The 11,354-nt window shown below is 42.9% G+C and overlaps 1 pseudogene; it reads right to left on the bottom strand.

Annotated features, from left to right (window-relative positions):
* Positions 1 to 9,889: 9,889 nt before the first annotated feature.
* LOC120103374 (U4 spliceosomal RNA) lies at positions 9,890 to 9,963 on the bottom strand (annotated as a pseudogene).
* Between the last annotated feature and the right edge of the window lie 1,391 nt (positions 9,964 to 11,354).

Raw genomic sequence — 11,354 nt, forward strand, 5'->3', positions numbered from 1 at the left:
GGAGCCTGGGCCTGTCTGGAGGCAATAAGTAATGTTCCCTTGGCACCCAGCTGATCACATCTCTGAAGGCTGTTTTGAGAATGTTGTCTGTATCTCTTCGTCTTGCATTTTCCCTCCTCTCACATCCATAGAGTTCTGTAAGTGCACTGATGAGGTTGTTCTTAAGGGACTATTTCTATATTCATTTCTAGTCATCTGGATAGTTCTTTGGGCCCACTGCAGTGAGTTTTGAGGCCTGGCCCACGATGTTTTGCAGGGGATGCTGAGTATCTCTCCATGCCTTACCCAAGAGTAGGGAAACGTCCTAATTTTTGTCACTAGGCCAAAGATCCATGGTTAGGATGGTTATGTGACTTCTAAAGGCACAGAGATTACCCGCGTGACACTGTTTCCGAAGGCATGAAAGCCTTGGAAGTATAGCAGCCAGGAGCCTGGCACAGAATAGGGCAGTAAATCCCTGCTAAGTCAGCTTTATTTTTCAATTGTACACAGTCCAGAATCATTTTAAAAGAGAACCCCAATTGAGAATTTGTCACATCAGATAGTCCTGTGGGCATGTCTGTGGGGAATTGTCTCGATTATTAATTGATGTAGGTTAAAACTACCTACTAGCTTACTGCAGGTTAAAACCCATTTGTGGTTAATAAAACACCAGCGTCACAGGTGGAATCTGTGCATAGGAAAGTGTTTGCTCAGGGTTAGCACACGAGAGCTTGATCCAATGAATCCAAGGCTTTATCTCAAGCTGGCAGCTGAAGCTGGAAATGGTTAAGGGGTACCCACTTGCCACTGTTTCCGAAGGCATGAAAGCATCAGGGTTGAAAAAGTTTTGGGAGTGGCGGACACCTGGATTCTGGTCACTATATTTCTCACTAGCAGCAAGAATGCAAATTAGGGCTGTGTTTTACACATCTGTGGGGTTTTCTTGCAGTTACCCTTCAGAATTTCATTAGAAAATATGCCACTGGAGAATTTTCTTGTAGGAGAATAATTAAGGCCATTTCCTACAAAATGGAAATTCTAAAACAGAAAAAGAAATTGAAGAAGAAATCAAAAGATAGAAAGACTTCCCATGGGTATGGATCGATAGGATTAGCACTATGACAATGGCCGTTCTTCCAAAAGCAATCTTAAGATTCAATGTACTCCCCATCAAAACTCCAATTCCTTACAAAAATTGGAAAAAAAAGTTTAAAATTTGTATGGAAGCACAAAAAAAACAAACAAACAAAAAACAAAAAAACAACCAAAAAACAGTGCTGGAGGTATAGCCATTCGTGATTATAAAAACATCATGGTTCGAAGATGCACAGACACACACACACACACACACACACACACACACACACACACACACAGCATGGTCCCAAATACAAGTCCATAGAGCTATGACTACATGATTTTTGACAAAGGTCCAAATACATAGTAGAGAAGAGAGTCTCTTCAATAAGTGATCCTGCAAAATGGGATATATATATATATATATATATATATATATATATATATATATGAAAAAAATGAAATTGATCTGTATCTCCCACTTAACACACAAAAATTTTTTTGAATAGATCAAATACCTTGGTATTAAACTTGAAACTTTAGAATAAAGAACAGGGAAAAAGCAGAATATAAGCTTGTGTATGGACTTTCTGAATAGGATCATGCAGGAAGTGGAAGCAATAGTCAACAGGTGGGACCCTATGAAATAAAAGTTAAAAAAGCCTTATGTACTGCAAACTATGCTATTAATTGATAGAAGAGTTGACCGACAAAAAAGAAAAAGAAAGAAAGAAAAGAAAAGAAAATGGAAAACAACATATAAAGGGAAACAGTCTTTGTCAGCTATAGAGCTGACAGGATGAGTGTCTAGAGTATACAAAAATTACAACATCTAGACACCCAGAAAGCACAACCCACAAAAAAAATTGTGGCTTGAAACTAAATATTTCTCAAAAGAAGAAATATAAGTGGCTGGGAAATGTATTTATTTTCACTAGTAGATTGAATCCCATATTTTTTAAACGTTCCTTTATGTAAAGTAGAATGACTAAATAGCAGAGTTGGATATCAGTCTGAATTAGATGCACTGTGGATGTAACACGCACGAGCTTTCTCATTCAATGTCCTGACATGGATTTGAAGTCTCCCTCACAGTAATCCTATAAAGAATTGCTCCTGTGTGCAACATTTAAAAAGATATCTGAAGTTGGAATACAAAATCTACAGAGGGCTGACCTTTCATAGAAGTTAAACTGCCCCAGCACATCAGAGGCCAGCTTCAGCACCATAGGCTGTGAGAGCAGCCCTCCTTCGTGGTCTGATGTGAAGCAAAGACTTGTCGTGGTGCTGACAGCTCAGACAGTTGCTGGGGCACACTGAGCCAGGACCCAGTGACGGGCCGGTGTGAGCTACTTACTCTCCAGTCTACTGGCCCTGTCCAGGTTGTTGGTGCTACTTGTGCCTCCCACCACTGTCACTGCTCAACGACTGTATCCCAGGAATCCTGAAAGACAGGGTTTCTACTACTGTTGGTCTGAGGGGAGATGGTCATCTTCCACATTTTCATTTCTTTTTGTCCTGGGGCAGAGGCACTGGCTCATGGCAGCCTGTGGGAGCTGAGCTCAAGGACAGATAGCAGAGATCTGTGTTCTGATGTCTGCCACACTCACCCCCTTTGGACCTTGGCTCTAGTCACTCTTCTGCCCTCATCTATACCAGGGCTACGTCCAGCCTCTGTGTCCCCCTCCTATTTTTTAGGGGGTAAGTAACATTTTTTTTAAAGTGTTCAGATATCTTTAGCCATTAGGGAAATGTACTTAAAACAACTTTGAGATTTCAGCTTACCCCAGCCAAGCACAAATGCTGACAAATGCTGCTGAGAATGTTGGGAAAGGGAGATCTTTGTTCACTGTTGGTGAGAGGGCAAACTGGTGAGCTACCAAAGAAAACACTGTGGAAGATCCTCAAAAGCTATAAATAGAACTGCTATTTAACCCAGCAGTGTTATCCGTAGGCACGACCCCAGAAGGACTGTCCCTGCTACTATACACATGAAAATCCAGGTTCGTTGCTGCTCTGTTCACAGTAACTAGAAAATAGAAACAACTTAGAAGTCCATCAACTGATGAACAGACAATGAAAATGTTGCACATACGCACAATGGAATTTCATTCAGCTATGAAGAAAACAACCAGGTCAGTGGTTAGAACTGGAAAAGTCACTCTGAATGGGGCTACCCAGATTCAGGAAGACAAATGCTTTGTGTTCTCAGATGTGCATCCTAGTGTTTAATCTTTAGATCTGTGTGTTTAACTTGGAGTGCCCATAGAAGCCAAGAAACTAAAAAGGCACTGATTATGGCAAGCAAGGTGGGAGGATCCTAAAGGGGGAGGGTAGTAGAATATACGCAGATGAAGGAGTAAAAGGGAACTTTGGGGGAGAGATCTAATGGGTAGGGGAGTGGAAGTGGATAGGGTTGAGAATATGGGACGAGGAATAATGTGTTTTTTAAAGTCTTATAGACACCTACTGTTTTATAAACGTATTCAATGTGTGTGTGTGTGTGTGTGTGTGTGTGTGTGTGTGTGTGTGTGTGAGAGAGAGAGAGAGAGAGAGACAGAGAGAGAGAGAGAGAGAGAGAGAGAGAGAGAGAGAGAGAGAGACCCAGACCCTATATGGGAAACAATACTCCTCCCATAAGCCATATGCTTACAGACAAGCCCAGTGCAGGTGTGGGCTACCTCCCCTCATTCCCAGTCATTGCGGAGGCTCCTGAACAACACAGTCTATTGCTGTTGCTCTCGGTTTCCCACCAGAACATGGTGGTAAGATCACATTGCTAAAGATGGTGGACATTTTGCTCATAGCCTAGGGGCGGGCTCCTGAGAGCCATTGCAAATAAAAACTGAAAATAGCCTCATTGACTAAGCAGTGCCCTTGAGTATACATAAAATTTACTGAAGCGCAAGGCCCTGGGTTCGGTCCCCAGCTCCGGAAAAAAAGAACCAAAAAAAAAAAAAAAAAAAAATTTACTACCTCTCCCCTGTAACCCCCTCCTCGTTTAGCAAGCATTTCCAGAGACCTTAAAGGACAGAAAAGCTGCCATATTGTTTAGTCTTTGACAAAATGCTTGACGTAAGACCTTGATACATTCTCCAGGTGTTCCTCTCTTCCACCACAGCTGTACCATCTTTAGAATACCACTTCAATGTTTTAAAATTCTTTCGTGTAATTAAAAAAACGAAAAACAAAAAACAAAAAAACCCACGCTATCTCCTTCCTCTGCGCTGCCATCCAGATGGCCTCACTTCCAATTTGTTGGTTCCTCCGGCCATGCTTCCACTCAGCCCCGTGACTAGCTCCGTCCAGCCGCCACCTGGCTCCCCCCGCCCCCGAGAATGCTGGAAGCTGCTGTTCTTGTGCTACTAGCTAACCACCCCAACCCATTTTCCCCTCCTGCTCACCTTAGCCAAAGATGGAAAACAGCAGGCAGCCTTAATATTTTAAAACTAGCCAGATAACTCAATGGCTGGGCGAAGAATATCCTGGCCCATTCTCCTTGGCCTCCGCCCACCGCAGAGACTACAAAACTTGGTGCCCCAGACCTATATATCTGCTGCTTCCTCCATTCCACCACCTGATCTGCCTTTTCCTTCTCTTCCTTTTCTTTTAACTAGGACCCAGAAGCCCCACCTTTTCCCCATTCATCCAGGGATTAGTTTCTGCAGTCTTTATTGACACAATCCAGAACCAATTAGGGAAGCAACACCTCCCTCTACATGAAATAACCAATAAAATTACTGTGTATGGGAGACAGAAATAAAAGTCATATTGAAAGCTTTGTTTTACTGTACTGATTGCTTAGTTTCTTTACAAACAATAGTTTGCCTGGGCCTATGCGTGTACATTAAAGATGCTTTCCTAAAGAAGCCTAGGCACCTTATCTCTATGCTCAGAATTTTACAGTACTGAGATAGGACATGGAGAAATCAAGCTGATACTGATCTGGAAGCTTCCTTCCTGCCTGGTTAGTTTTCAAAGTACCAGAAGGTGCTATACAGGCTGCTGGGGAAGAACATCACCAATTGTCTTACCTGTTTCTGAATCCTGCAGGATACAGTAATGACTAGCTTGACAAGTTATGTCTGTCCATTGGTACAATAGTGGCATGAATGTTCACAGAGACAGTGCCTCTTTAAGATGTACTTTTACCCATAGATAAGTGTAGCTCTCATTCTTCCTTTGAGAAGCTTCTTCTTCCTGTGGATGGCACTTATTATATACAGACTCCAAACTGGCCAAATATCTCTGCAGAACTCAGCATAAATGGGATTTTCATGTCACACACCCTCAGAGCTCAGGGAACATGGAATGGGCTAGAAAGATTTTTAAGAGTCAGATGTGGGGAGCACTAGGTTGAAACAGGTCTTCTGGGCATGGCCAGATTGTTGCACTGGTGAGCTAATGGCTGCCGTGGTTGCCTCCTGAAGAGCTGTGCAAGACCACGCCAGTCAACATTCCACCAGGTTTGGAGGGGGCGGGGAAGAGCACATGAGACTTGTTCTAGTGCTTTCTCAAAGTGATACAGCCTAAAGTAATATAAAAAGCGAGTCTCAACTGAGGGATTGTCTGGATCAGATTGGTCTGTGGACATGCCTGCAGGGGACTTCCTCATTTCTTGAGCCGGATGTAGCAGGCTCACCTCGGGCAGTGCCATTCCCTGGATTGGCACTCAACTGTACAAGAAAGCTAACTAAGCATGAGTCAGTGAATAAGCAGGTCGTCCATGGTTTCTGCCAAGTTCCTGCTTGAGTCACTACCCGTATTTCCCTCAACAATACACTGGCGGGTCTGGTAAGATGCTCAGTGATTAAGAACATCAGTTGTTCTTCCAGTGGACCCAGATTAGAGTCCCAGCATTCACACAGCAGCTCATGCCCATCTGTAATCCCAACCCTAAGGGATCAGATGTTCCCTTTTGGCCTCTGTGGGCACCAGGCTCATAGGGGCTGCACAAACTACATGCAGGCTGTCCTGTCTAGTTTTTATGTCAGTTTGACACAAGATAGAATCACCCGAAAGTGGGGAACTTCAGTTGAGAAAATGTCTCTGTAAGATAAGGCTGTAGGCAAGCCTGTAGAGGAATTTCCTTAATTAGTGATTGATGAAGATGCTCCAGTCTGTTCTGGATAGAGCCATCTCTGAACTGGTGGTCCTGAACTTTATAAGAAAGCAGTCTAAGCAAGCCATGGGATGCAAACTAGTAAACACAGTCCCTCCATGGCCCTGCATCAGCTCCTGCCTCTGGGTTCCTAACGCTTTGAGTTCCCGCCCTAAATTCCCACAGTAGTGGACTGTTACCTGGAAGTGTAACTGAAATAAATCCCCTCCTCCCCAAGCTGCTTGTGGTCAAGATCTTTCATCCTAGCATGAGTAACCCTAAGACATAAGCAAAACACCCATACACATAAAATACATAAATAAAATACTAAAACATTAGACTAACCTATAAGCCAAATAAATCCTTTCCTCCCCTAAGTTGCTTCGGTCACAATGTTTGTCTCAGAAAGGAAGCTAGAACAAGGCTTCATCCATAGCAAAGGAGCTATTACCAGGTAATGGCCGCTTAGGGAGAGTCTGTTTCCTTTAGCTCTTGGTAGCTTGATGTGGCCTGATACTGGTCTGTATAAAACCAGATTCAGTGGATTAAAAAGAAAAAAAGAAGATCAGATATTGGGAGGGAGGATATGATAGCTAGTTTTATGTCAGCATAAGCTAGAGCTACTAAAGAAGAGGGAACCTCAACTGAGAAAAATGCCTCCTTAAGTGCTTGCTGACAGGAGCCTGATATGGATGTTTCCTGAGGCTCTGCCAGAGGCTTACTGATACAAATGAGGATGCTTGCAGCTAACCATCAGACTGAGCATGGGAATCCCAGTGGAGGAGTTAGAGAAAGGACTGAAGGAGCTGAAGGGGTTTGCAACCCCATAGGAAGAACAATAATATCAATCAACCAGACACCCCAGAGCTTCCAGGGACTAAACCACCAATCAAAGAGTACACATGGAGAAGTCCTTGGCTCTAGCTGTATATGTAGCAGAAGATGGCAATAGGAGGAGAAGCCCTGTGTAGGCTGTGAAGTTCTGTGAAGGCTCTTTTCTCCAGTGTAGGGGAATGCCAGGGCTGAGAGGTGGTAGTGGGTGGGTGGGAGAGGGAGCAGCCTCAGAGAAGCAGGGGAGGGGACATGGGAACCAGGAAAAGGGATAACATTTGAAATGTAAATACATAAACTATTCAATAAAAATATCAGGCTGTAGGTGAGCCTGAGGGGCATTTCTTTCTATTTATTTTTATTGGATATTTTTTATTTACATTTCAAATGTCATTCCTTTTTCTAGTTTCTCATCCATAACCCCCAATCCCATCCCCATTCCTTCCTTCTTCTATGAGGGTACTCCCCAACCCACCCACCCACCTCTTCCCACTTCACTGCCCTGACATTGCCCTATACTGGAGGGTCCAGCCTTGGCAGGACCAAGGGCTTCTCCTCCCATTGATGCCCAACCTGACCATCTTCTGTTACATATGCAGCTGGAGCCATGGGTCTGTCCATGTCTTTTGGTAGTGGTTTTTGTTGTGGGGTTGAAAGCCTCTTCAGCTCCTTCAATCCTTTCTCTAACTCCTCCGATGGGGATTTCATTCTAGGTTCAATGGTTGGCTGTAAGCATCCACCTCTGAATTTGTCATGCTCTGACTGTGCCTCTCAGGAGACAGCTAGATCAGGCTCCTATCAGCATGCACTCGTGGCTTCATCAATATTGTCTAGGTTTGGTGGATATATATATATATATATATATATATATATATATATATATATATGCTGGATCCCCAGGTGGGGCAAGCTGGGTAGTAGTTTTCACAGTGGCAGTAGTTCAACATATCCTGTAGAAATACATGAGAAACACTAGATGTCAGGAGAGAACCAGCCCTTCTAGTGTTTAACGCGTGGTAGATTTGAGGAAACTGCTAGAAGTCAAGCAACAGCTACTGGGCAATTTTGATTTTTTAAAACTCTGTATGAATATATAAACAGAAGCATACATCTAACAGTGGAAGCTTTTCCATTTTTCCATCTCATCTGTGAGGAAGCTCTGCCTGAAGAAAAGTCAGAAACAAAACAAATTGAAACATTTATAAAGGGACCTGTCTTTTACGCAGATAAATGTGCATATAAAATTGAATTTCATCTGGGAGGAGTGGTACATGTCTGTAATTGTGGTATTCAGGGGGCAGAAGCAGAAAGATTGCCACAATTTCAGTGTTAGCTTTGTCTATATAGTGAGTTCCAGGCCGACCATGGCTCTATAAGAAGACCCCATTTCAAAACAATCAACCAAAGAAGCAAACAAAAACCAAAAATGTTCTTCCCCTTTCCCCTCTAACTGGAAAAATGTAGGCTCAGAATTGTTTTTCTGGGTAGCACAAGCTGGCTTTTCCTATTCAGTCTTCTCCCGGGGATGTGGAGGCCTACAGAAAAGGCTTAAAATCCACCAGAGAGTGTTTCATCTCCTATAAAAACATAGCGGTGACAGTTTAAGCACACATGGGCACTGGTTTGTATTGTTTTTCATAGAGAATAAACCTCGTGAACACAATATGCTGAAAAACAGGTCTTAGTTTCCCCAAGTTTATGTCACAGCGTTTACTGCTTTGTGTTCTGCTAGGCTTGTTCCCTGTGAATAAAATAGGAAGGGATTTGGGCTCCCATTTTTCTGACATTTGTAATAATTCTCATCAACTTCAGCCTGTTTCATAATTAACCTGAACTTTAGAAATCGCACTGTTATTCTAAACACCTTCTGCTGGAGCTAATTCAAGCTGACTTCTTCCGAAAGCTGTTAAAGAAGAAACCCAGGAAGATGAGAAAAGCTCAAAATGGAAGAGAAAATGAGATTGTCTCAGTGAGCAGTGGGAGCATTAATTCCCACTAGGACACCTAAACACGTTATTTAACCACATTAGCTCCGGGTTACAATGGACTGCTCACAGACCACAGGTGACAGTCCTTTCTTATTCAGGTCACATCCTGTTGCTTCCCTGAGGGTAAGAGAAGTCAGGATAGCATAGATCCTGTCCTATTTTGACTCTTTCTAACCAAAGCCTTGCCCCTTAAAACTTTATACTCTGAGGACTTTTGCTTCTGTACAACTGACCTACAAGTTTTAAAACCCTTGTTCGAATTGATTTTACTTCTAGCCAAGGAAACCAAACCACAACAAAACTGCTTCTAAGGTCCCAATGAAACTCCAGTTCCGTTCCTCCAAAGCTCACCTTGCGGGACCATCGAGTTTGTTGGCTAACTTACAGAGCATAGGTGAAAGGTCATGGGCAGGAACACAGCTGACCTCAAAGCAGCCATCTTGGAAAATCTGCACCTAGCAGAGGTGATAGCCTCATTGCTGAGTCCTCTTCCCCTAGTCTTCTCCTTCTCAAGACTCAAAGGCCTCATGCAGTTAGGGTAGAGTTACTGCGTGCACAAGTGAAGGGAAAATTTCGGGTTTCTTTTAACAACTCAGTTGTGTCCCGTGATTTCTTCGGGAAGCTGTCTTGTGAGAGGGCGTGTGATGTTTAGAAAGAATATGAATGGAACCCCACAAACAGTGAGAGGACACTCTTGCATTGCTATGTCTTTGCTTGTCTTCCCTGGTCTTCCTTGGTCTTCATTTCCTATAGAGAAACATATGCCAAATAACTTCTAGTGGTATTCCGGCTGATTCTGGCCACTTCCGCTGCTTCTGCTGGATTATGTCACAGCTATTGGTTCATGTTTGGTGTTTGCTATAGAGCAGGACTGCTGGTATCCTGACAGTGAAGAACAGAATCACCCCACGGAAACATTTCTATTAGCAATAATCGCGCCTCGGATAAACCTCATTGGCTACGATACTGCCACTGCGCAAAGCTCCACGGAAACATTTCTAAACAGGTCCACAACACCCCTTTCCTATTATCTTTCTTTTTCCCTTCCCTCTGGTTGGTGGGTTAAAAGGGAGATTGAAGCATCAAGGAACCCTAAATAAAGTAGGTTTTGAAAGAGCTAAGCCTGCACAAAGTCAGCAAGAATGGCTGAATACTCTGCTGAGGATCTTTTAAAAGACCCTGTGAACCCCTCCTTCTAGCAGGGACTGTCAGTTCACAAGTCTAGCTGTGATGATGTTTTGCAAGCAGACCTAGCTGGTCTTACAAAGATGGAAATCGTTTGGCTCAGAGCATAGTGCTATACAAACCCAGGTAGATACTTTCATAGTATTTGATAATCTGAGAGGGAAAAGAAAAGCCACTTTCTATAAAGCTAAACAGGAGGATAAAAGTTTTCATCTTGGATCAGAATAGCAATTTGACTTTTCCCACAGAAGAACCTGTTATTTCTCCTTCAATTTTGTAAAGTAAGTCGAAGTGAGGAGGATCATTTGCATCCTTTTTCTTCTGTACTCAAAGGAATCTAAACTGCTCTTTACTAGTCTCTCTATGCAAGGCAAAGGAGCATATGCAAATCTCTCAGTCTAATTAAAGATGACAAGCAACCCCAATTTTGAATGAAAATAGTTGCCTGAAACACATTTTGAATTATTTTAGGATAGACTTTAGAACGATTCCAATACAATAATGCTAATTTTCAAAAAATGAATACAAAGCATCCTTCAATCCCTTCCGATTGACACGTTTACACACCCTTGTCCAACAACGAGGGGTGAGGGGAATCCAAGTTGAAGCACATCCTTGAAGTCAAAAGTTCAAGTGCAAAAAGGACCAGTAAAGGGGTTGGGGGTTTAGCTCAGCGGAAGAGTGCTTGCCTAGGAAGCGCAAGGCCCTGGGTTCGGTCCCCAGCTCCGAAAAAAAGAACCAAAAAAAAAAAAAAAAAAAAAGACCAGTAAAATTAAGTGCATATCACAGCCGGAAACTGGGGATTGGAGTGAGGACAGCTTAAAATGCGGTGGGTTCTCACAATCCAGGAGAGTCTGGGTCAAGACCTCCCTGTTCAGCAAATAATGGAAGCTTACTTCTGTGGGTAAGACTACTTCAGTTTCTTTTCCTGGTGCTTTGATAAAACAAATTTAATAGAAGCAACTCAAGGGAGAAAAGGTCTATTTTGCCTTACCTATCAATTGTGCAGTCCATCATGGAAGGGAATCAAGGTGGCCAGAGTCTGAATTAGCTGATAGTTTCACATCTACCATCCAGAACAGACCAATGGAGGCATGGTAGTGTTCTGCTCTCCATTTTATATGGTTCATATTCTCTGCAGAGGGACTGCCAGCAATCAAGATGGTTATTTCTACTTCTATTACAGAAAT

This window comes from Rattus norvegicus, chromosome 5 (genome assembly GCF_021556685.1).
Source record: "Rattus norvegicus strain SHRSP/BbbUtx chromosome 5, alternate assembly SHRSP_T2T, whole genome shotgun sequence".
NCBI classification, from domain to species: domain Eukaryota; kingdom Metazoa; phylum Chordata; class Mammalia; order Rodentia; family Muridae; genus Rattus; species Rattus norvegicus.